This window comes from Desmodus rotundus, chromosome 3, assembly GCF_022682495.2.
Source record: "Desmodus rotundus isolate HL8 chromosome 3, HLdesRot8A.1, whole genome shotgun sequence".
In the NCBI taxonomy this organism is placed as follows: Eukaryota; Metazoa; Chordata; class Mammalia; order Chiroptera; family Phyllostomidae; genus Desmodus; species Desmodus rotundus.
Genome location: NC_071389.1, coordinates 138,340,500 through 138,367,766, shown reverse-complemented (window position 1 = coordinate 138,367,766; position 27,267 = coordinate 138,340,500). Strand labels below are relative to the sequence as shown.

The window sequence follows — 27,267 nt, the reverse complement described above, 5'->3', positions numbered from 1 at the left end:
AAATGTGTTGAAAGAGTCTTCAGAAGAAATTCACTGAAGCTGAACCCAGCCTCTCACAACACCACCAGGTGGTACATTGTTACAGATGGGCTCCTAGAACATTCACCTAGTTGGGGAAGCTTGTACTACATGGGGCCTGCCCTCCAGAAGATAATTCTGAGTTTTTTGGCATTTCCCCTCATATTTGTCAAGGTAGAAGTGTAGAATATATTTTATTTAATAGTTTTAAAGTTTAATTTATACTTTTAAATTTAGACCTGGTCAGAGCTCATGTGTGTACTCTTGCCCCAGGCACTGGGCCTGCTGAACACCTGACATGAATTATAAAATCAACAGACAATGAAGCAATAACAGTCATCCCTCCTTATTTATGGGGGATACATCCCAAGACCCCCAGTGGATGCCTGGGGATACATCCCAAGACCCCCCGTGGATGCCTGAAACCTCAGATAGTGCCAAACCCTATATGTACCATGTATCTATGATAAAGTTTGATTTATAAATTAGGCACAGTAAGAGATTAACAACAATAATAGCACAGAACAATTATAACAATATCCTGTAATAAAACTTATGTGAATGTTTTCTCTCTCAAACTCTTAGACCGTACTCACCTTCCAGTGATGATGTGGGATTGTAAAATGCCTACATGACGAGGTGAGGCGAGGTGAATGGCATGGGCATTGTGAAGTAGTGTTAGGCATCGAACCATTACAATGACAATGGTTGGGGAAATTTAATATTTTTATTTTATTTCAGCTTGAGTTTTTCCAGTATATGAAATATCCAGTATTATTCCATAATACATCTTAAGGCATCTTTCATTAATGAATGCTACTTATCTCACTTAATGTAGACTAATAAATATTACAATATCTATTATATTCACATGAAGACCTTTCTATTCACGTTTCTATCTAAAGTACTTCTTTAAGTTAATACCTAATAAAAACAAAATGTAAGATCATTGGGATAGCCCTGGCCAGTGTAGCCCAGTAACCGAAGGGTTGTGGGTTTGATTCCCGGTCAGGATACATGCCTGGGTTGAGGTTGGGGTGCATAAGATCTCTGGTTCAGGCGCGTATGGGAGGCAACCCATCAATATTTTTCTCTTGCATCAATGTTTCCCCCGTCTCCCTTCCTCTCTTTCTAAACGCAATGAAAAATAAAAGTCCTTGGGTAAGGGTGAAAAAACAATTGGGATAATCATATACAAATTAATGGGAAATGGAAGAGATCCTTGATCTCCAAATGAGGAACTCGGACCCCTCAATACCTTGGTTTCAGCTGGTGAGACCCTGAGCAGAGAACCCGTCTAGGCCGTGCTTTGACTTCTGACCTGCAGAAACAGTGAGATAATAAATGGGTACTAAGTTAAGCTACTAAGTATGTTGTAATTTGTAGTGCAGCAACAAATAACTAATGCAGATCACCAACCATATTATTTAGAATGCATTGTATATATAGATTGTGCCATCAGAAACTTCTGATCTTTGACCTGAAAAATAATGGCAATTTCAGAGTTAAATGAATTCTTATGCTGATTAGTTAACTGTTTGTGGTCATAGGTCTAAGACTCAGCCGTTAGAGAACAGCTGCCGTTGTCTGACACATGGCCTTCTGCATAGGTGGTCCATGTTGTGCTTGTTGCTGTGGGGCCAGCCGCAGAATCGCTGACTTCGTCCACAGTCAGCCTCTACGTCCTCCTTTAAAGGATACATCTGATATGGTCAGGTTTACCTAAGATAATCTCTCCTTGGAAGTCTGTTTTGTCTGATGTAAGTAAGTACTGCTACCCCAGCTTTTCTTGTTTGTTTCCACTTCCGTAACATATCCTTTTCCGTGCTCTCAGTCTGTGTGTATATTTTGTTTTGAGGTGGGTCTCTCGTAGGCAGCATATATATGGGTTTTGTTTTCTTATCCATTCAGCTGCTCTATGTCTTTTGATTGAAGCATTTAATCTACTTATATTTAAAGTGATTCTTGCTAGGTACATATTTTTTGCCACTTTATTATCGTATTTATGGGGTTTTTTCCTTTTGGAGGGGGTTTCCTTCTTAAAGAAGTTACTTTATAACGTTCTCCAGGTCCATCCATTCTGTCTCAAAGTGTAAAATTTTCTTTCTTACAGCCGAGATAGTCAGAGGAAGACAAATACCATATGGTTTCACTCACTTGTGGAATCAAATGAACAAACTGAACTAACAAGCAAAACTGAGACAGACTCATGGATGGAGAGCAGATGACAGCTAGGGAGGAGGGGGGGAGGGTAAGGGGTGGATGGATTGAGGAAAAAGGACTCATGGACATGAAAACAGTGGGGTGTTTGTGGGGGTACAGGGGACTAAATGGTAATGAAAAAATACAATTAAAAATGTAATCTTCTGGTCAAGATGGAGGTATAGATAAACCTCCTCACACAACCACATAAAAATTACAACTAAAATATAGAACGGCTATTACTCAAACTGTCAGAAACTGAGTTGCATGGAAGTCTGACAACTACAGATTCAAAAGAAGCCACATCCATCCAGAATGGTAGGAGGGACGGAGACATGGAACAGGCTGGTTCCACATGGAGGGGTATATGAGGAACAAGGAGTCCCAGCTCCATACCAGGTCCCTGACTCAGGGTTCCAGTGCCAGGAAATTAGGTCCCCATAACTTCTGGCTGCAAAAATCCTGCGGGGATTGAGTGGGTGGAAGAAACTTCTGGAGCGCCAAGCAGTTCCTCTTAAAGAACGCACATATGAACTTACTCAGACTCACTCCCTCTCAGCTCCAGCACCAAGGTAGCAGCTTGAAAGGCACCAGTGGCATACAGGGAGGAACTGAAGTGTCTGGCATCAAGGCGGGAGCTGGGAGACAGCATTTTCCCAGACAAAGGCCATTGTCCCTTTTCTCAGCCCTCCACCCATAAGCCACAGAGCTGGCGAGTGAGTGCCATATCTGAGACTTCATCAACCTGGCTAACACTGCCCCATCTTGGAGATCCCCCAAGACTCTGTTCCACCCAACTTATGGGCCCACCCAAACTGTTAACTGTGATTTTCCCATAGAATGGCTGGTCTTGGCTCATGCTTCATAACTTCTTAAATCAAGTCAACAAGCCATAGCCAGCTTCAGTAAGCCCTCTGCACCTGAACATCTTGCTCAGTGGCCCCAGGTCTGGCACTAGTAGCAGCCACCCTAGATTCACAGCTTAGCTTTGCCCGGGAATCTCCACGCTCAGCACAAGTAGCAGCCATCTCAGATTGCTTTATAGCTCAGGCAGAGTGGCCCCAGGAAGAACATGGGTAGGGTCTGACCTTGGCCTGTACCACCCAAGAAACCCCAAGCCTATGCACCCAGTAGACAGCTACAGACTACAGCGGAGCACCACCACGCTGCCCTTGCACAGCTGATGCTCCATGGAGGGAGAGGTTGGTGGTCAGTGGTCACAGTCACTCCTTGTAACTGACTGGCCTGGGTAAATCCCTCCCATTGACCTGCCATCAGCAGTCAAGCCTCAACTACAAGAGGAGGGTGTAATTGACTCACATGAAGGGCACAACTCAAGTACCCAGCTTAGGTGAGAGGGGAGTCTGCCACTGGACCCTACAGGACACCTACTACATTAGGGCACATTACCAAGACAGGGAGTCATAGCAGCTCTACCTAATACATCAAAACAACACAGGGATGCTGCCAAAATGGAGACAAGAGAATATGGCCCAAGTGAAAAAACAGATCAAAATTCCATAAAAAGAGCTAAACAAAATGGAGATAAGCAATCTATCAGAGGCAAAGTTGAAAACACTGTTTACACGGATGCTCAGGAATCTTACTGAAGGCCCCAACAGCATAAAAAAGTTCCAGTCAGAAACAATGGATACACTCATTGAAATAAAGAACAATGGGGGGTGGAATCAGGAGGGAGGTGGGGATGGCTGGGGTCGGGGGAATGGTGGTGGGGTAAATGTAGACAACTGTGCTTGAACAACAATAAAATAATTTTTAAAAATAAAGAAATAAAGAACAATGTACAGGGAAACAACAGGAGAGTGGATGAAGCCATGAATCAAATCAATGATTAGGAACATAAGAAAGCAAAACACCAACCAATCAGAACAAGAAGAAGAAAAAAGAACCCAAAAAACAAGGATAATGTAAGCAGCCTCTGGAACAGCTTCAAGAGGCCCAACATTCACATCATAGAGGTGCCAGAAGTAGAAGAGAAAGAGCAAAAAACTGGAAATCTATTTGAAAAAATAATGAAAGAAAACTTCACCTAATTTGGTGAAGGAAATAGACGTGCAAGTCCAAGAAGCAGACAGTCCCAAACAAGATGGATGCAAAGAGGCCCACTCCAAGACACATCATAATAAAATGCCAAAAATAACAGATAAAGAGAGAATCTTAAAAGCTAGAAGAGAAAAGGAGTTAGTTACCTATAGGAGTGTTCCCATAACACTGTCAACTGATTTCTCAAAAGAATCTTTGCAGGCTAGAAGGGATTAGCAACAATATTCAAAGTGTTGAAAAGCTGGGACCTACAGCCAAGATTGCTCTACCCAGCAAAGCTATCATTTAGAATTGAAGGGCAGGTGAAGAGCTTCCCAGACAATAAAAAACTGAAGGAGTTCATCATAAAACCATTGTTATATGAAATGATAAAGGGACTATTTTGAGAAAAAGAAGATCAAAACTAGGAGTAACTAAATGGTGATAAATACATATCTATCAAAAATTCAATCTACAAAACAAACTAAACAAACAAGAACAGAGACAGAATCATGGATATGTAGAGCATTTTGATGGTTGCCAGATGGAAGATGGGTGTGAGGGAATGAGTGAGGAGGTGAGGAGATTAAGAAGTACAAATAGGCAGTTACAAAACAGCTATGGGAGTGGAAAATACAGTGTAGGATGTGGAGTAGAGAAGAACTTGTACGCATGACCCATAGACACAAAAAAATGGTGTAGCAATTGCCTGAGGGAGTGGGGGCTGCTGGGTGGATGTGGTCAGAGGAGGAAAATCAGGACAACCCTAATAGCATAATCAATAAAATGTAATTTAAAAAAATTCAAAATAAGTAAACTTTGAGGATTGCAAAAAATATATTAAATTAAGGGGGAAGAAAGCCCCTTTAACATTCCTTTTAATACTGATTTGGTGGCAATGAATTCCTTTAGCTTTTTCTATTCTGGGGGAAAATTTAATATTTTTAGACCAAAGTTGACTGAAGTAACTGAAACCCTGATGAGTGAAACCACAGATAAGGGGAGACTACTATACTGCTATGGTAGAAGAAAGCAATGCAAAAATACCAGAATACAGATGGTCAGATAACAGAAGATGAACTATGAAATGACTGACTTAGGAAAGAAAAGAAAAAAGCAAAACCATTGTAGAAATGGAAATAAAACTGAAAGGAGCACCATGATATCAGAGTGCTTTTTTTTAAGGCTTAAGAATTAATGCTTTAAAAAAGAATGTAATAATGACAGAAATAAGAGAAAGGCAGGCAAAAAGGGTAACATTTATGCCAGCGACTGAAGTTCTAAGGAGAAAATCAACATAATTTCCTGAACTGCAGGTGGAAATCTATGTATTGAAAAGGCCCACTCTAGACTAGGAAATGATTAGTACAAAGAGAGTTCTGTTTCCAGCATTGGCTGAATAGATGTCCCGGGCTTCCTCTCTCATTGAATACTATTTAAAAAGCTGGAGAAATTGTGCAGGAGTGGACAAAAGTAGGTTTATAGTTGTGAGTATGCAAAACAGAGTTTATTCTTGTATTATTTATTGTGTTATTGTTAATAGCCACATTTTAATTGTATTTTTCCATTGTCATTAATCCCCCTTATACACTCCTCCACCTGTAATCTCCATACTGTTGTCCATGTCCATGAGTATGTTTCCTTTTTGCTCTATCCCTCCACCCTCTAACCCCACCCCACCTCCTAGAGCTGTCATCTGCTCTCTGAGTCTGCCTCTATTTTGCATGTTAGTTCAGTTTGTTCATAAGATTCCATATGTGAATGAAGTAATATGGTACTTGTATTTCTCTGACTGGGTCATTTCACTTAACATAATGTTCTCTAGGTCCATTCGTTCTGTCACAAAGGGTAAAAAATTTTTATGGCTGAATAGTATTCCATTGTGTGTAGGTACCATAGTTGTTTTATTCACTCATCTATTGATGGACACTTGGGCTGCTTCCATATCTTGGTGATTGTAAATAACACTGCAATGAACACAGGGATGCGTATGTTCTTTTGAATTAGTGTTTTGGGTTTCTTTGGAAAAATTCCCAGAAGTAGAATCACTGGGTCATAAGGCAGTTCAATTTTTAATTTTTTTGAGGAAACTCCATAATTAATGCTTTCTTTAGTGCCTGCACCGATCTGCATTTCCACCAACAGTGCAAAAGTGTTACCCTTTCTCCACATCCTCGCCAGCACTTGCTTATTGATTTATAGATGATAGCCATCCTGACAGGTGTGAGGCGATATCTTGTGGTTTTAATTTGCATTTCTCTGATGATTAAGTGATGCTGAGCATCTTTTCATAGGTCTACTGGCCATGTGTATGTCCTCTTTGGAGAAGTGTCTGTTCAGGTCCTTTGCCCATTTTTAATTAGGTTATTTTTTTTGGGGGGGGGTGTTGAGTTTTATAAGTTCTTTATAAACTTTGGATATTAACACCTTATCAGATGTATCAACCAATATGTTCTCCCATTCAATAAGCTGCCTTTTTATTTTGTTGATGGCTTCCTTTGCTGTGCAAAAACTTTCTAATTTGATTTAATCTCATGTATTTATTGTTCCTTTTGCTCCCCTTGCCTGAGGATATATATCAGAAAAAATATTGCTATAGGTAATGTTCAAGATTTTACTGCTTATGCTTTCTTCTAGAATTTTTATGGTTTTGGGTCTAACATTTAAGTCTTTAATCAATTTTAAATTTATTCTTGTATGGTATCTGATTTCATTTTTCTGCACATATCTGTCCAATTTGCCCAACACCATTTATTGAATAAGCTATCTTTAGCTCATTGTATGTGCTTGCTTCCTTTGTCAAATAATAATTGACTTTAAAGGTGTGGGTTTCTTTCTGGGCTCTCTATATTGTTCAGTTGATTGATGTGCCTGTTTTTATGCCACTACCATGCTGTTTTGATGACTATGGCCTTATAGTATAGTTTGATATTAAGCATTGTGATTTTTTTTTAAACTTTGTTCTTTGTGAAGATCGCTGTTGCTATTCAGGGCCTTTTGTGGCTCCATAGAAATTTTGGAAGTATTTGTTCTAATTCTGTGAAATATGTCATTGGTATCTTGATAATAATTTCACTGAATCTACAGATTGCTTTAGGTAGTCCGGATATTTTAATAATGTTAATTCTTCCTGTCTGTGAACATGGTATTTGTCTCCACTTATTTGTATCTTCTTTAATTTCTTTCTCCAGTGTCTTATAATTTTCCAAGTACAGGTCTTTTGCATCCTTGGTTAGACTTATTCCTAGGTATTTTGTTCTTTTTGAAGCAATTGTGAATGGGATTGTTTTCTTAATTTCCCTTTCAGATAGTTCATTTTTGGCATATAAAAATGCAACTGATTTCTGGACATTAATTTTGTATCCTGCTACTTTACTGAATTCATTGGTCAGTTCTAGTAGTTTCTTGGTAGAATCTGTAGGGTTCTCTATGTACAGTGTCATGTCATCTGCAAATAAAGATAGTTTTACTTCTTCCTTTCTAATTTGGATGCCTTTTATTTCTTCTTCTTGTCTGATTGCTATACTAGGACTTCCAGTACTACGTTGGGTAAGAAAGGTGAAAGTGGACACCTCTGCCCTGTTCCCAGTCTTAAAGGGAATGATTGTAGTTTTTGCCCATTGAGTATGATGCTGGCAGTGTGTTTGTTACATATGGCCTTTATTACGTTGATGTATGTTCCCTCTATTCCCACTTTCCTGAGAGTATTTCATTGTAATGGATGTTGGATTTTATCAAATGCTTTTTATGCATCTATTGGTATAATCATGTAGTTTTTATCCTTCATTTGGTTTATGTAATGTATCACATTTATTGACCTGTGAATGTTGTACCAACCTTGCCTTCCCAGAATAAGTCCTACTTGATCATTGTGTATGATATTTTTGATGTAATGCTGTATTCCTTCCATTTCATTTAGTTCTTCTTCTGGAAAATTCTCTTGTTCTTTCATTTGGGGCCTGTTTATTTGTCTTCCCATTTGGGCTGCATCTTAGTGTTTGTTTCTATGTACTAAGTAGATCTACAGAGAGTCTGGTGCAGACCGTGTCGTGTGACTCGCCCTGGGCAACCTGTTTGGAGGTATCAGCAATCCACAGCTTGTGGCTCCCTCTACTGGGACTTGGTGTGTGCAGAAAGAACCAAGCTGCACACCAAGGCCCACTTTTACCAGGACCAGGGCCAGGAGAAGCTCAGCTGAAGTCTCAGAGACACAACTTTGCTGTCAGGCTTCATCACTGAAATAGCCTCCAGCTGTACTCAGCAGCCTAGTTTAAGCTCTATGGGGTGTGGTAGAGGGATTCCTGCAGCCGAGGCTATTGCTTCCCCCCAGGCTGATACTACTTGGAGGAGGATGCTCTGCCTAAGAAAGATGGCTTCTGCACTATGGGGATTGACTCAACACAGGGATCCTGGTGGCTGACACTTCAGCTCTCTCCCCAGAGCCACCAACCCCAGTCCTCACTCTCCTCACATGTCTCTGGTCTGCTCTGCTCTCCCTGTGCTGGAGCTCAGGGTAAGTGGCTGCAAACGAAATTTTGTGTGTTGACCCTTTAAGAGGTACTCTGCATCTGTAGCCATATCTCCCTGGTGGAGAGAAACCCTGCTGCTTTTCACAGTTGGCTGTTACTTGGGTTCCTTTCCCTGTTCTGGTGCTCTAGGCTGGAGAGCCCACCTTGGGATTTAGAGCCCACGCTCCTCAGAGGTAACCCCCCCAACCCCAGCTACTGAAATATTCCTGTCACTTCAGCTGCCACTCCTGGGAGCCCAGCCAGCCATCTCTTGCCTCCTTCACACTCCCTACCAGTGTCATTGTGGTGGTGTGTTTTCTTCCATAAGTCCTTGGTTAGAAGGCTTCTCTCCAGCTAGTGTTCAGTGGGTTGTTCAGAATGATTTTTCTATAATTTAGTTGTAATTCCAGTTTGGTCCTGGGAGTAGATTAGTATAGCTTCCACCTACTCTGCTGCCATCTTGTAGAGTCCTATTGTATTATTATTAATTACTTTTGCCCCCCCCCATATATCTCTTTGAAAGTATCAGAAAGCAAGCAATGCATAAGGAATTATGGTGTTAAAATCTAGGGAAAGGGTTATGAGTTTGGCATTTAAGACCTCCTCTCTTGTCAATTCTGAAAGTAGAGGCCCAGAGGTCTAGAAACTAACACAGTTTTTAACAGATGCAGGGAGCTGAAGGGAGAAAAATTAGAGTTGAGAGCTGCAAGGAAAAAGTATACACCTCAAGTTACAATTTGGAATGCATGTGGGTTCATCCAGCATCAAAGTATCTCATTCCCTGTTTGGATTAAAGAGAGTACAAGTGACAATAGTCTACCTGCCTGTTAGAAGCAAAAGTAAGTCATCTAGGGGAAGAATAATATCATCCAGAGCTTTAAACTATGTACAGTTTATCAAGTGGAATTCCAACACCTACTCCAAAATAACCTGACTTCCCAGAAGACAAGATATGGATGAAAGCCAAGAGAAATAACAGACTATGGAAACAGGTGTGTAAGGGATCTAATGATTTAAGTCAGGTATCAGCAACTTGTGGCTCAGAGGCCAAACCCAGCCGTCTGCCTGTTTTTGTAAATAAAGGTGTATTGGGACACAGTCACACTCATTCTCGTGTGTATGTCTGTGGCTACTTTCATACTACTAACAGCATAGTAGCAATGTAGGCTAAATAAGGTGTTATTTATTACAATCACGTAAAGTCCCTTCTATCCATACTTCTATCTAAAGGACTTCTTTAAATTAATACCTAATAAAAAAATAAAATATTGAAAATTGCTAGGATAGTGATCATATACAAATTCATGGAAAATGGAAGAGAACTCTGAGCAACAAAGCCTAAAATATTTACTATCTGGCCCTTTCCAGGAAAAGTTTACTATTCCCCCAACCTAAGCAGCTATTAATACCTCAATAAGATACCAAAACAATAACAATTAAAAAAATAGAAGAAAGACAATTATAGAGATAAATACAGAAATTAGTGGGGACTTCTGGCTAAGATGGAGGCATAGGTAGACACACTGTACCTCCTCACATGACCAAAAGGAGGACAACAATTTAAAAACAAAAAACAACCAGAACTGAGAAAATCAAACTGTATGGAAGACTGACAACCAAGGAGTTAAGGAAGAAACATTCATCCAGATCTGTAGGAGGGGCGGAGTTGGGCAGGTGGGGCAGAGAGGAGTCTTGGCAAGGCAGCAGCTGGCGGACTCAGTGAGTTGGTGGCTGGTGGAGCAGGTGGTCCCACTTCGAGTGTGGATAAACCAGGAGGAACAACTGGGGAAGGAGACAGACGCACAACCCAGGGCTCCAGCGCAGGGAAATAAAGATGATGAAGTAGATAAACCCTAATGAGACTGATAAAGAGAGACAGAGACTGAGGAGAAGATATACTAACTAGTATCCGGAATTGAAGGAGGAAATTAACATAAGTTCTGCATAATTAAAAAAATAAGGTCACTTAACAACCAAATTATGCTAATAATCTTGAAAATTTGTATTCATTGGAAACATTCCTAGGGCAAAAACCAACTTACCAAAACTGATAGAAGTGAGTAGTCCTTCATCTATTAAAGAAATTGAATTTCATACTTTCCACAAAGGAAACAACAGAAGAATTCTTTCACACGTTCAAGGAAGAAATGACACCAATTACACAAAACCTTTCAGAGAATAAAAGAGGTTGATCTGGCCTCACCTGAGCAGGGTGAAGAGGGAATCCAAGCAGGTCGCTGGCCCAGTGTGTGGTGCCAGAGCCCAAGCAAGGGGATGAGGCTGCCCACAAGGGGGCAGCCTTACATCGGCTGTCAGAGCCCATATGGAAGGATCAAGATGCCTGTGGAAGGGTTGCGTGGGGGGGGGGGGGTGTTGGGGGAGGCAGGGTGAGGGTCCCAAGTGTCCATATGGAGGGACAGCCTTGTAGAGTATTATTATCCAAGGTGAATGAGGAGGGGCCCATGATGGCTACATCCTGCCTGGCACAGGAGTCAGAGGCTGAGAAAGGTGAGGAAAGCCAATTATGGGTTGTCACAGACTGTAGGGTGAGGGGGCGTCCTTGTATGGGAGTAACCCAACATGGGGGTCAGAGGCGATAAGTGGGTGTGAGGAGGGCATTCATGCGGGGGGGTGGCCTGGTGTGGGTGGCAGAGCCCAAGCAGGGAGAGGAGGCATCTGTGTGGGTAATAGGGTAGTAGTGGAGATGGGAAATTTGTTACACATGGGGAACTGATTAAATGAGGAAAAGGAAAATAGAAGATAGAGTTCTCATTGTCTGAGAAGAGAATTCAGAAAGGGTGAAAACTAGACTGAAACCTGTGGTTTTGGATTGGAGCTTTATGTGCATAAATATATTTTCTATCTTTGTCCACTGAGAGGGCCTAGGCCACTTTAATATCAATAGGGACATCTAGCATCTGGACCTTGGCTTCTAAATGTCTTATTCACTAAAAGTAATCAGTAATCCTTAGAGAAATGGCTGATTTTGAGACTGTCACAGGCAAAGTGAAAGAACAGAACATCTTGTGCCAGGAAGCAGGGAAGTTGTCAAAGAATGAAGAAGACATATTGAAATGACCCAGAAGCCAGCTGGAATGGGTGCTGCTCCCCTGGCCAGACTGGGGACAATTTGGGCAACAACACAAAAAAGTGACAGTACAGACAGAGACCCCTAAAACAGATTAGAAAGTCCAGAAATAAACCCTTATGCATGTGGTCAAATGATCTTTGTGCTCAAAAAGGGTGCTAGTCCACAATGGAAAAAGGACAGTCTCTTCAAAAAATGGTGTTGGGAAAGCTGAATATCCATATGCAAGAGAATGAAGCTGGACCCTTATCTTATACAATGTACAAAATTTAACTCCAAATGGATGAGAGACCTAAATATAAGACCTAAAATGATAAAACTCTTAGATGAAAACATAGGAGAAAAAGTTGCTGACATTGGATTTGGCAATGATTTGGATATGATACCAAAAGCACAGGCTACAAAACCAACAATAGATTAATGGGACCACATTGAACCTATGAACCTGTGCACATGAAAGGAAACAATCAACAATAAAAAGGCAACCATGGAATGGGAGAAAATTGTAAATCATGTATCTGATAAAACATTAATATCCAGATATATAAAGAAGTCTAACATCTCAACAACAACAACAAAACAATTAACCTGATTAAAAAATGAGCAAAGGACCTTAATACATATTTCTCCAAACAAGACACACAATTGTCCAACAAGAATATGAAAAGATGCTCATCACTAATAATTCAAAAAATACAAATCAAAACAAAAATGGGGTATCGCTTCATACCCATTAGAATGGCCATTCATTGCAGCATTATTCACAATATCCAAGATGGGGAATCAACCAAAATGTCCATCAACAGATGAATAAAGTGTGATATAGACATGCATGGAATATTATTCCGTCTAAAGAAAGAAGGAAATCCTGTTATATGCTACAGAACTTCGAGGACATTATGCTGAGTGAAATAAGTGCAATCACAGTGGACAGATACTGTCTGATCCATGTATATGGGGTATGCAGAGTAGTCCCCGGTCCAAATCGTGATTCCAAATTTCCAGTCAAAATCATGGAATCAGAAAGTAGAATGGCAGTTGTCAGGGGCTGGGGGGAGAGAGAAAAGGAGAGCTGGTTTTTGATGGACATAGAATTTCAGTTTTACAATATGAAAAACTTCTAGAAATCTTAAAAATGGTTAAAAGGTTAACTTTTATGCTAGTATTTTTTTACCACAATTTTTAAAACTTAAAAAAACAAACAAAAAAGGGTCCTGTCCGGGTAGCTCAGTTGGTTGGAGTGTTGTCCCCATATGCCAAGGTCGAGTGGTATAACAAATCGCTGTTTCTCTCTCCCTCTCACCCCCTTTCTCTCTCTCTCAAATCAAATTTTTAAAAAGTGGTGTTAAAGATTTTAGCACACTGTAAAAATACAAATCATGAGCCTATATAGATAAAAACAAATCAAAGGTGAGGATAAATTGATAAGGAATGGGATATTTGCTTCAATCCAAATGTCTTCCTGCAAAGCGGTTGCTAATTGCTGAGGGGAAAACATTACTTTTTCAGTGGAGATAGCCTGTAGACACCACCTGAATCACGTGATCCAATATCAAGACCGTCAGTAACAGGACAAACATACACCATGATTGGATGCAGTGAAGAGGACACAGCCTAATATCTGTAATTTTCCTGCCAAAGATAACAACCTGAATCTAATCTATAAATTGCCCTCCCATGACTACATCCCAGCCGGCCTTTTTACAAATTATCCTCCACACGTTAGAAGCACAGTACCTGGCATATAGTAAACGAACACAAAAGTTTTTGAGTCAATATAACTGCCTCTTCCATGGTTACTCACAACAATCAGTGAAAATCATGGAGTTTCTCCCTAGAAAAAATTACATGCCCAGAGTTTCAAAGTGGTTCATGGAACTCCTGATATTCATACATAATTAAGAACAACAAAATTGAAACTCTTTAGCCCAACCCTTCATCATCTCACCCTCCTACACTTCCGATAGCTTTTCTGGCTATGCACCCTTTGCACCCTATATTCTATCCATGAAAACTGCTTGCATTTCACTAAATGAGTTAAACTGTTTAAAGTCATTATGTCTTGCCCTGACCAGTGTGGCTCAGTTGGTTGAGCATCGTCCTGTGAAGTGAAAGGTCGCCAGTTCAATTCCTGGTCAGGGCACATGCCTGGGATGCAGACCAGGTCCCTGGTTTGGGGCGTGTGAGAGGCAATGGATCGATGTTTCTCTCTCACATTGATGTTTCTGTCCTCTTTATCCCTCCCTTCCCCCCTCTCTAAAAATAAATAGAGAAAATATGTAAAGAAGATAAAGTCAGTGTCTTTACATTATGCTGCATAGTGCTGCTTCCATTGACACTCCAGTGCCATGATATTAAAACTTCAGTTTTGGTTACCAAACGTTTAATATGACAATTATCTCTGATCTGTGCTACTTTGGGGATGGGAGCAATGAAGGATGGTGTGAGGACCAATACTGTTGTCAGGCTCAGAAATGGAATCAAAATAGCTTTTTTTTTTTTTGGTATATTACTTATAAATGATAGAAAGTAATGAAATGGAATAATTTTTGAAAGTGTAGGAAAAGTCTTCTATTTTGAGTATGCATTGATGAGAACCTCATCCTCTGCTTTGAAATTTATTCCACAGACAACTGGAAAAATTTCCCCAAATGGTCTTGTGACCCTACACACTTCAAACCTTGTTCCTTTTCCCATACCCATATATTTATGGTGCTGAGTATGGTAGGACATGTCCATTGTGCAATGTAACTGCCATCCCTCCCCCTGTTACAAAGCCAGATAAGCTGGCACAGTGGATAATAAGAGTATTTCTGGAATCATTTCTAATACCAGGTCTACTAGCAATAATTTACCTGTGCCATCTGTGGGAGGAACTCCATCCCACAGAATTCCTCCTGTCCACCACGGATGAGAAATAAGTAATCCTGGACACAATCTGGCTCTTCTGGAGGGAAAGGGGGTGGCCCTGAGCCCTTCTCCCATATGGCTTTCATTGGTATGTGTAGGTGTATACATCATACATGGATAGCTCATCAAACAATGTCAAAAGGCTATAGTCATACAGAAACAGGTATTATCTATAGATAACAATTGAAGGAACACAGAGATCTGTCATAGGTCAAGGTCTGTTAGTCATGCTCACACCAGAGGGTCTTTAAGCCGTGTTTCATGAGATAAGTAGTTTACTCCTTATGCCTTGAACTTAAACATCCGGTTTATATTAACAGAGCCATACAAAGAAAAGCAGAGCAAGCTTCAAAGGATACAATGTGCATTTCAGGCCTGATTCCTATGGGAACCCTCCATGTTAGAGTCGGGGCATGGCTGCCACCTGCATTACCTGGTTTTCCAGGGAGACTTACTAGACCTTTTCAGAGCCTGCTCTCACGGGGCTGCAGTCTCTGAAACCACACAGAGTGGTCCCCAACAGCCATCCACATAATCCAAAGCGAAAGTTTCTTTTGAGAGTACTTTCCCTTAACAATATTCCCCAAAATGTTTACAGCCAAGTTCCCTTTCTCCCTCCCCTGCACATTGCACAAAAAGAGAAGTGAACGGAGGGGAATTTGAAGTGGAAAGAAACAGCAAGATTAGCTGTTTGAAGTTAACATCTCATTTTTGCAAATTTTATGAAAATATATGACCATGTCAACCTTATTAGGGCCCCTCCTAAGGCCTCATGAAGGACCCATGCAAGTGAGGGGCTGCAAAGCTTAAATTTCATTAGCTACATGGTTAATCTGCCCATTAAGGCCACAGGTGGCACACACAAGGCCCACGGGCCAAATCCAGCCCTCCACCTTGTTTCTGCCTGGCAACAGCACCAAGCTCTTGCTTACCTGTTAAGGAGTAGTTACATTTATACAGTCCTAAAATTACATTCGGTCCTTTGAAGGCAACTGTGAGGCTGATGTGGCCCCCGGTGAAAATGAGTTTGACATCCCTGTTATAAACCGTGTTTTGAACTCTGCATCTGATAGATTGCTTATCTCCATTTAGTTTAGTTCTTTTTCTGGAGTTCTCTTCTTTCATTTAGGCCATTTTTCTTTGTCTCCTCATTTTTGAGGCCTCCCTGTGTCTGTTTCTATGTATTAGATAGAGCTGCTATGACTCCCTGTACTGGTAGCGTGGCCTAATGTAGTAGGTGTCCTGTAGGGTCCAGTGGCACAGACTCCCCTAGCAGCCAAGCTGGGTACTTGAGGTGCACCCTTTCTGTGGGCTGATTACTCCCTCCTTTTGTATTTGAGGCTTGATTGCTGTTGGCAGGTCAATGGGAGGGATTTACCCAGGCCAGTCAGCTGCAAGGACTGGCTGTGACCACTGACCACCAACCTCTGTCCTCTACGGAGGGTCAGCTGTGCCAGGGCAGGGTGGTGGTGGTCTGATGTGGTCCAATTATCTATTTTTCCTCTTATGAATTATGCCTTGGTGTCAAGTCTAAGAACTCCTTACCGAGTTATAGGTCTCAAAGATTTTTTCCTGTTTTCTTCTTCAAGTTTTATAGTTTTACTTTTAAGTTCATAATCCATTTTTAATATTTTTTACCTAAAGTGTGAGGTTTAGGTTGAGGTTCATTTTGGGGGGCTTTTTTTTTTTGGCCAATGGATGTCCAATTATTCCAGCACCATTTATTGAAATGGCTATCCCTCTTCTGTTGAATTGCTTTTGCATTTATGTCAAAAATTTCTGGGCATATTTATGTGGAGCTATTTCTGGGCTCTCTATTGCATTCCATTGATCTATGTGTCTTTTCTCTCCTTCGACATTAGTACTGGTTACTGTCACCAATTTTAATATTGGTCTTTCCAACTGGTATTTTGCTGTTGTTTTTTCTCAAAAATTTCTAAAATTAACTAATAATTAGATGTGATGAAGTTAACAAATTTTCTAATTTATCTCATTCTTATTCTAGTAGAAGATTGAGTCAACTATGAGAAAAAAATCTTATGAAAAAATCTTATATGAAAGTGCTATGGCATGTGATGTTTTAAAAGTCTGGAATTTTCCTGAGTCTATTAAATTCATAGAACCATGAAATCATACACATAAGTACTTAAAATAGTCTTTAGCACACTGTAAGCACTCAATCTATAGCAATTTAATTGTTCTGGTTACTTTATAATAACTCATTTTTATTATTTAGAGAGGAGAGCAAATGGGGGAGGGGAAGAGGAGAAACTATCATTTCTCGACTATTCAAAATTTGCCAGAATCTTCATCATATGAGCTCAAAAAAGCTAGAAAGTAAAAATTAGTGCTCTCATTTTATAGAGCAAGGCTCCCTCCTCTGTAAAATGAGCGCGCTAACATGAGGGCACTAATTTTTACTTTCTAGCTTTTTTGAGCTTCATGGAGAAGCTCAGCTCCCATGGAATAACTGGCCAGGATCATAGATATTAGTGTAGTTTCTTTCTTTCTTTCTCTTTTTTCTTTCTTTCTTTCTTTCCTTCCTTCCTTCCTTCCTTCCTTCCTTCCTTCCTTCCTTCCTTCCTTCCCTCCTCCTCTTCCTTCTCCTCTTTACTCTTCCTCCTCCTCCCTCTTCTTTTTCTTCTTATTCTTCTCCTTCTCCTTCTTTTCCTCCTTTCTTCTCCTCCTCCTCCTTTTTTGAGAGGTTATTTAGGCAAATAAGCATGAGGCACCTAGAGCCAAATTTATATCATTTCCAGGAACTGTGGACTCTGATGGGGCTAATTCAGCCATGGATGATGTTTTCATGGTAGAATGAGATTGTAAAGGAAAATATTTATGCAGTACTAGTGTCCTTCCTGCTTTGTCATTCAGAGGTGCTTTTCCAGTTTAGGCTTATTTCCTATAAGCCCCACTTTCTTTGAAGTTCAAAGAATCCAAGGATACTTACTCAGTTCAGAGAACCTGTCCTATTTGCTCTCACTTCATCCTGAATCTCAACAGCCCAGACAACTCAAGAAAAAGACCTGTTTATCATAGCCCTTGGCACTGTTGCTGAGCCTCAGGCCTTTTTGAGGAGAGGCCAATAGACTGTCCTTTTCACCAACCCAGAGACAGCTACTGAAGCCGGTGGGGGACCCAGTCAGGGAGAATAGATTTTCTGTGTGTCTTCTCTGTGACCAGAATGCTGATGTAGGGTGACTCGTGACTGACCTCCCATGGGGCTTCAGACTGAGACTCCCTCTCCTCTAAATCCCAGAACAGGCATGTCTGTCCCCCAACAAAGCTGGCCTTCCAGACTGCTTTTATTTCTTGGTCTTGTCCCCCAACCTCCACGAGAGTCTGGAACCCCTCTTAATGGGGCTGTCAGCCTTACCCAGGCAGGAGGCATCAACACGTGGCTATGACAGAGAGAAACCAAGGCCTGGATCACCAAGAGGTTAAGAAAAGAAATGGAATCATCTTTCAGAAGCTGCTGAGGTGAGAGTGGGGTTGACAAGGACAGGAGGAACCATGAAAGCGACCAGCACTCACAAAGCCTATACTAATGTCCCCAAAACTAGGATGATGCATTAATCATGTTTTTTATATTCTGCATTTTACGACTGTTTGATATCTTGGGGGCCTTGCTGGCTGGGGAGCTAATACCTGGGGCTAGCTAATACCTACAGATAGGAGTAGATAGCTTGCCTTTTATGTGCAAACCCACCAATCCAGAGCCCACACTCCCAACCACCTCCTTTGTCGAACTCTCACACTCCAAGTCAGTGTTTTTCCTGCCCTAAATCCCCACAGGGCCAGGTACCAAACAACTGGAGACGACCCCTATGTCCCAGAGCCCATTGAAGTGATTCAAGCTAGTCAGTCTAAGCTGTTTACTCTGCCTCGCCCCTTTCTCCCTGTGGCAATCACAGGAACATTTCTGGGCCTTGCTTTCTCCCAGTCCTGCCTCCCGACTGACAAAGGGGCTTCGCTATGTGGCCTGGCGTGGTATGATGTGCCTGTCCTCTTGGGAACTCTAACAATAAAATCTTTTTCCAGTGACGTTAGCTTTTCCTGTGTCATCATTCAGTCACCTCCATAAATAAAAATCCCACAGGTCCATTCAAGACAGGTAGGTACTTTTCACAGGTCATCCCATGAAACTCACATCTTCCAGAAAATGAGGCTCAGTGAAGTCAAGACCATTCACAAAATCCCACAGTTCTAGTGCAGAGCCAGAAAAAACTCAAAATTTTCTCACTTTAAAGCCCATGGTTTTTAAAGTATAACCCAACCCTGAGTCCTTTGACCCTGTGTTTACCTTCTCAGTTAGTCTCCTGAAGTGGACTCAATTGTGTTTCCTCCAAACGTATGTGCTGCAGTTGGTGTGACAGTATTTGGAGCCAGAGACTTTAAGTAGGTGATTGAGGTTAGGGTCCTAAGGGTGTAGCCCTGATCCAACAAAACTGGTACCCTGACCAGAAGACTAAAAGACATCAGAGCTCTCCCGGCATGAGAGGACACAGTGAGAAGGCAGCCATCTGTAAGCCAGGAAGCGAGATCCCACCAGCACGTGGTCATGCTGACATCCTGGTCTTGGAACTCCAGCCTTCAGAATTATAAGACAGTAACTTTCTTTTGTTTAAGCCATCCAGTTTATGGAAATTTTTTAGGACAGCTCGAGCTAAGACCGCCTCTCCCTCGTTTCTTCACCTTGGCAAATAACTTCCCCTCTGTGAACCTTAGTTACCCATTTAACTGTAATGGTTTTATTTGTAAAGCCACAATTCTCAAATTGAAAACAAATCTCAGTTCTGCTTCTGATTTAATTGTAGAAAGATATGACTGTCAATCTCATGTTAAGCCAGATGTAGTTTTTAAAAATTTTCTATTTATTGATTTTAGAGAGAGAGATGGGGGGAGAGAGAGAGAGAGAATTTGGTGTTCCACTTATTAATTCATTCATTGGTTGATCTTTACATGTGCCCTGAATGGGGATCGAACCTGCAACCTTAGCATATTGGGATGACACTCTAACCAACTGAGCTATCCAGCCAGGGCCAAGCCAGCCATGGTTTTTAAAAGTGCTTTAGAGAGCTGAAGACACAAGGGAACATAGAAAGAAAAGAAATGCAAGGAAACTACTCAAATTCATGAGCCCTTTCTAGGAAAGAAGGTACCCACAGCTGCTCTCATCATTGGAGCAATAGGAAGAAGAAACCACTGAAGATAGGCATAAGAAAAAATTGGCTAAATTTTAGTCAAAACTTAATGGCTACATATGGGCCAGTGCAACAGATTAAAATTCCAGTGACATCCAGACACAGAGCAAGTCTGCATTCATCCTATCACACTCTCTCCTATCACACTCTCTCCTATCATTATGGGTAGCAGGCAGAATGTTGGGAGGATGGGAGGGATGCCCCTCTGAGGCATTCTGGACCTTCATGGAGGGAAGGGCAGCTGCCCTGCAAAGGCCAGAGGATGGTCAGCAAAGCTGAAAGAGACCTCCAAGCATAGAAGTAGGAAGCTAGACTGGAGAGCAAAGAAAACTCCCCAGAAGCCTGATAACCTGGTAGCCTGTCTATAAAGCAGGGGTCGTCCCTCACAGTTCTGAAAACTGGTGACAGGGTTCTGAAGCCTCGGTGGGTCTCTAGGATCTTGTTAGTTCTCGGGTACCAGGCTCTGCTAAAGGGAAGGTCCTAATCTCACTCTCATAGCTTTTGAAGCCAGTGGTGGACTGAATCAAACCAAAAACTACAGCATAGCCAGGTGCTGCTCAACTACATATCCAGTGGACTTCCAAGAGCCTGACCGGGAGGAGGAGATGTATCTGGAAATGGTCCTTAGTGGTAATCTCCACCCAGGAAGAAATCTGCTATTTTCTTTGAGATTACGGTTTTATCTCTGCTTATTTAGTAAGCTTAAATTGTGTGTGTATATATATTTTGTACGTATGCATGTATATTTGTGTGTATGTATCCATACGCAAAAAAATCAGTTTGGATTTTTAAAAATATACATATATTTTAAAGATTTTATTTATTTACTTTTAGAGAGAGGGGGAGGGAGGGAAAAAGAGAAACATCAGGGTGCAAGAGATACATCCGATCGGTTGCCTCTCACATGTCCCCAGTTGGGGACCTGGCCCACAACCCAGGCATGTGCCCTGACTGGGAATCAAACTGGAGACCCTTTGGTTTGCACGCCAGCACTCAATCCACTGGGCTACACCAGCCAGGGCCAGTTTGGGTTTATATATTTCACCATATATAAAAATTAACTTAAGTTGATCATAGACTTAAATATGAAACCTAAAACTATGAATTGTCTGGGGGAAAAAAAAAACATAGGAGGAAGTCTTTGGACCTTAGATAGAACAACAAGAACACAATAAAAGAACAAATTGATAAATTGGACTTTATCAAAAACTGCTGTTCTTCAAAAGATGACGTTAGGAGACTGAAAGACAAGCCACAGATCACAGATGAGGACGCAACATCAGCTACAAAGCAGATATCTGATAAAGGACTTGTATCTAGAATATATAAAGAACTCTCAAAACTCAGCAATAAGAAAACAACCCATTTTTTAAAAAAGACAAAAGATTTCAGCAAACACTTAATCAAAGAACATATACTGATGGCAAATGAGCACATGAGGAAATGTTCCAAATTGTTAATCACTAGCAAAATGTGAATGCAAGAGTATGGAGAAATGGGAACCTTTCACCATTGCTGGTGGGAGTCTAAATACACACAACTACTTTGGGAAACTAACGAAATCTACCAAAGCCAAACAAACGCTTACCCTGTGACCCAGCAACTCCATTTCTTGGATAATACTCCAGAGAGGTGAGTGCATATGTCTACCAAACACATGTGCAAGAATGTTCGTAGCCATTTCATTCGTGTTATTTACAAAAAATGAAAAATTCACCAATATTAGAATGGATAAATTGTGATATATTTATACAAAGTACTACTACACACAAAAAAATGAACCACCTTTACAAAATGGCAACACATAAATGAATCTCAAAGACATAATGTGGTAAGAGATGAGCCACACATGAAGAAAATACACTCTTTGATTCCATTTTTATGAAGCTGAGAACAGGAAAAACTAGTGGTGATACAGATCAAAATAGTGGCTGCCTTTTGAGAGATGTTGAATGGAAGGAGGCCTAGTGAGCTTTGTGGGGTGCTGGACGTATTCTGTATGTTGATCTCTGTGCTGACTACACAGAAATCTGTAAATAGTTGTTCAGCTGGAAACTTAACATTTGTGAACATTATTAAATTAAATATAAGTCATACATCAATGAAAAGTAAAACAGCAGCAGCTGCTGCAACAACAATAAACAGATATTCAAATTCCATGATTTAAAGAGTAAAAGATTGGTAAGGAGAAAGAAAGATGTGTAGAACACAATTTCAAGAAATTAGGCAGTGGGAACTTCATTCACCAAGAATTTCTAACCAGCCCTGGCTGGGTGGCTCAGTTGGTTGGAGCATCATCCCATATACCAGCATGTTGCTGGTTCCATTCCCGGTCAGAGCACATACTGAGGTTGCAGGTTCAATCCCCGGTTGAGGTCTCTCTCTCTTTCTCTCTTTCCCTTCCTCTGTCTCTGTAAAATCAATAAACATATCCTTGGGTGAGGATTTAAAAAAAAAAAGAATTTCTAATCACATACATGGTGGCTCCAGCAGGATCTTAGGGGTTCTTAATTGGTCTGACTTCTCCCTTCCCTAATCCTGGTTGTCTATATTTCAAGACATATAATGGAATTTTTTAAATTGTAATTTCTATTTATTGTTGTAAATGTTAGAGAAATCAAGCTATGATATGAATGCCTCACATTTTTCTATAGGAACTTATAGCTCTAGCTCAGACCCTTTTTTCTGAGCTGAAGGATCTCAGGATCCATCTGCCCACACAGGTGGTATAGTCACTTGAGGTTCAAACACAACATATTCCAGATCGGACTCACCAGCTGTCTCCTACCTACCGTATCTTTCTCCAAGTTTATCCACCATCCTGCATGCCTCCTAATGGGCCCACTAGAAACCCCCAAATCAAGCTAGCTTTTCCCCTTTACCTTATTTCTCCCCACCCAAGCAATCAAAAAAACTCTGCTGATTCTGATCCCTTGGTATATTTTATCTGTCTCCTCCTCTTGTGTATCCCCTGCATTCTTCTATGCCAGCCTCATTATCTCTCTTGTAGGTTGTGATAGCAATTTCTCCAAGAATGTTTTGCTCCTAAGAAACCATGAATTGATCAAAAATGAAAGTTTTTTCATTTTTATGGACTAATGTACAATTCTATGTATTTTCATTTGTATATGCAACAAAGTATTAAGTATTAATAACCATCTAAGTGAGTTGTTAAAGATTCCTGGCATTTTGTATTAGTAAATTAAAATTAGACAATCAACTCCATTGTACAAAGAAGGCTGGCTGCATGCGATGTTACTGTGCCCAGGCAGTTGGAGTTACCCTCATTTTCATACGGAATGCCTGTGATCAGTGTCATGGTTCTCAGTTCCTACTTTTTATTGTTTTTTCATTCTAACTTCCCATAAATGTGGATTCATACCACAGTGCTTTAGGTTTATAGTTATCCTTAAAGACCTACATACACTTTTTTTCAAATCTTAATCATTCACAACTCTTATGCTAAATAGATGTATAAATAGTCCCATCAAACTTAGGTTTTTAAAAAAGGGCATTTCATTGGACTGACTCAGGACTGTTTCCTCAGGAAAGGGGCAAAGGTAGGTTTAAGGCAAGGTATGGGATCATTTCTTCCCCTGCAAGGTGGACCATAATCAAAAGAGGTTGAAGATCACTGTCTTTATTATCATTTTGCCTTTAATTCTTGCCTTCCCTCTCCAAACACACACACACACACAATCACTTTAGACTGTACTACACAAAAATATAATTGTGCTGCTTCTCTTGCTCAGTCTATTCCAGAGTTTCTACATTGCCTTCAGCAAAGATTATTAACATATTTTAGGTACTTTGCCCTTTAAGGACAAATGAATAATAAAGCTTTGACCTCCTTCAGAGAAAAACATACATATACACATACACACAATGTAATTTTAGCTAATTTCAGAGGTTTTGTAATATTCCTGAAGCCCACCCATAGATCTTCTAAGGCTCCCTCACTCAGCTTATACAATTTAAAAATGGAATTTCCTTTGAAGAGCATAAAAGATCTTTTGCCTATCTAAGCAAACTCTAAATTTTCACTCTCCACTTCAGAAGGAATTTCCAGAACATATCATGTTCTCTCTTATACCTCCTTTTTTAAAAAAATAAATTTTAATTTTTTAATAGTTTGAGATTTACATAAACTTGAAAAGATAGTACAGACAGTCTTAGTATACCCCACTCCCACTTTCCCCTGTTATTAACATCTTACATCAGTGTGGTACCTTTGTGACAATTAATGAACCAACACTGTTATGTTATTATTAACTAAAGTTCATGCTTTACTCAGGTTTCCTTAGCTTTTAACCAAATGTCCTCTTTCTTTTCCAAGATCCTATTCAGGGTATCATATTATATTTAGTTATTTTATCTTTTTAATTTTTTAGCTCCTCTTCACTATAAGTTTCTCATACTTTTCTTGTTTATGATGACTTTGACAGTTTTGAGGAATAGTAATCAGGTATTTTGTAGAACAACCCTTGGGGATTTTTCTCATGATTAGACTGGGGTTATGTGTTTTGGGGAGGAGGACCACAGAGGTAAATTCCATTTTTATCACATCGTATCTAGGATACATACTATCACCATAACTCATCACTATTGATATTGACCTTGCTCATATGGCTCAGGTAGTGTTTGTTAGACTTTCCCACTGTAAAATCACTCTCCCACACCTTCCACGCTCCACGCTTTGGAAGGAAGTCTGTGCACAACCCACACTTAAGGAGTCGGGTGTTATACTCCACTTCGTTGAGGACAGTGTCTATGTAAATTACATGGAATTCTTTTTCATGGGAGATTTGTCTATTCTCCCTTTCTTTTATTTTAAAATATATTTTACCTCTATCTGGAGTGCTGTAATAAAACAATCCCCAAATTTCTGTGGCTTGACACACGGTTTCCTTCTCACCTGTGCACGATGTCTGCCCTGGTTCAGCGGGTGGTCTCCTGCACGGTCTCTCAGGCACCCAGGCTCCTAGAGGTCCCACCATCAGGGGTCTGCCCCTCCTGACACGTCCAACTTTACCAGTTGCCAAAGCATACAAAGGGCACCAGAGGGTTTTGTACCAGCAATTAAATGCTTCAGCTTGGAAGGGAAACAAGTCATTTTTGCCCATAGCTCATTGATCAGAATGAGTTACATGGCTGTGCCTGACCACAGGGGGGTGGGGAAATACAACCCTCCCCTGTGCCTGAACGGAGAGAAGAGCAGACGTGAGCTTGAGCATCAGAAGTTTCTCCTGCAAGTCTCCTACCCCCACTGCCCACCAGACAAGATCCTGTTTTTCTTCTGACTCAGTTGAAATGCTGTGAAAACTTCACTGTCTCTTCCCCACAGGCTTCAGGGTCCCTGCACATTCCATCACACTTTGTACAGACCAACAGCAAAGCAGCTGTTATACTGGGTTGTAATTGTTGGTTTGCAGGTCTTTTTTTTTTTTTTAAGATTTTATCTATTTGTTTTTAGAGAGAGGGACAAGAAGAGAGAAAGAGAGGGAGAGAAACATCAATATGTGGTTGCCTTTTGTGTGTCGCCAACTGGACTCCTGGCCCACAACCCAGGCATGTGCTCTGACTGGGAATCAAACCAGCGACCCTTTGGTTCACAGGTCTGTGCTCAATCCACTGAACATCAGCCAGGGCTGGTTTGCAGGTCTCGCAGAGGAAAACAATCATGCTTTTTCACCTTAGGATCATCCTCAGCATTAATACAGTGCCTCTTATATAGAAGATATTCAACCAACTTGTATTATCTATTGCATTAATTAATGGACAAATTCCTAAGCTTTATAGCCAGTTGTCACATAAGACCTTCTTCCATAATACAATTACTCATACATAATTTCTTGACAATTGAAGTAGAAAAAATTTCCCCCTAACTTTAAATGAAGTGTTAAATGATACCTTCAAAAATTTTTTTTACCTACAGTAGCACGAGGAATCCTGTGTCTTGAACATGTGGCATTATTTCTAACTTATTCTAGAGGTCTGAGTTGACTTTCATTAGAAAACTATCCTCTCTTTGTTTAAAATTCTAGGCTATCACTTATAATTGTTCTCCAATTGAGAAGCACATCCTCCCACAATTTGTGGTTGGTTTCTACATGTAACTTTGTGGAGATTTCTTGCATCATTTGTAATGTTGGAATCTTATTTTAACACAGGCACTCAGGAGAGTAACACCTTAATTGTAGGTGAAATGCATTTTTTTACACGATGAATTTACTAATTTTTTGAAGGTCTACATTGTACATGTGAGTGTATTTCTCACTGAGAAAGTAAAGGAGTAGCTTGAAAGGAATGTCAGCCCTCAAAGAGCTCATAATGATGAAGATAAGGACATTAGCACAGCAAACCACAATGATGTACGTCATACTCACCGAGTCCCGAGTTCAGGGCTGCATGATGTCGGGGCAGAGGAGCTGGGAGGGGAGAGAAGCCCGAGGTAAGGAGACTGCTTAGAAGGCCGCGTCAGTCGTCCCACCGTGAAACTCAGGCCCACACCGAGCGCCGTACACCGCAGTACACGGAGGGCATCTAACTTGAAGTGTGGTCGAGTTTCCTACATGAGGAAGATATTGTAAGTGTTTAGGTTTCTTTTATCTCCAAAATTAGTACTTGTGTGTATATGTGTGTGTGAACTTTTCTATTTTAGAAGATAACACACTTTTTAAAAAACTTTAAAATATATTTACTTGCTAGATGTTGGAACATCCATTCATTTTTTTAAGCAGTTACTTTACCAGTCTAATTTGCTCTTTAAATGAAAATCATTTTGAATTGGCTGTAAGGAAACTATTTTCCAAAATAACTGTGTGAGAAACTGATATGGGTTCCCGTCACCTTTGGGTCAGGTCCTTGTTAGGCCTGTGTGTAAGGGGAGCTATGTTTGTGAGTTCAGATACTGTTTGAGTTGGAACTAGACTCTTCCCATACCAGCAATCAGCCACCTTACAAAGCTATAATACTGACTTGGGTGGGGTGGGGAGGGTGCAGGTGAGGGTAGGGAGGGAGAGAAGATAGTGTGGCTGCATCCCAAACAGCTTGGAGTGATGACAAAAGGGAGAACAGCATCAGCTGCAATGAAATGTGTGTGTGTATTAATTATTGTTAATGAGAGGTTAAACATATTATTGTATTTACTTGCTAAGGGTAGCAATGAAGATTCTGTTTGTCGAGGGGGAGAAAATACAACCTAAGTATATGATCTTATTCCTTTATTTTCAACAATTTCTTCTCTCCTCCAACATTTTGTGATATTATCAGAACTAATTTAAAGAGTAAAACC

The 27,267-nt window shown here is 40.6% G+C and overlaps 1 long non-coding RNA gene across 1 annotated transcript; it reads right to left on the bottom strand.

The window, feature by feature from the left end:
* Nucleotides 1–1,054: 1,054 nt before the first annotated feature.
* LOC128780545 (uncharacterized) lies at nucleotides 1,055–26,485 on the bottom strand. The gene is made up of 3 exons (XR_008426468.2): nucleotides 26,360–26,485; nucleotides 1,277–1,339; nucleotides 1,055–1,149 (listed from the first exon to the last, which is right to left on the bottom strand). It is a non-coding gene; the product is annotated as an uncharacterized lncRNA (long non-coding RNA).
* Nucleotides 26,486–27,267: the final 782 nt, after the last annotated feature.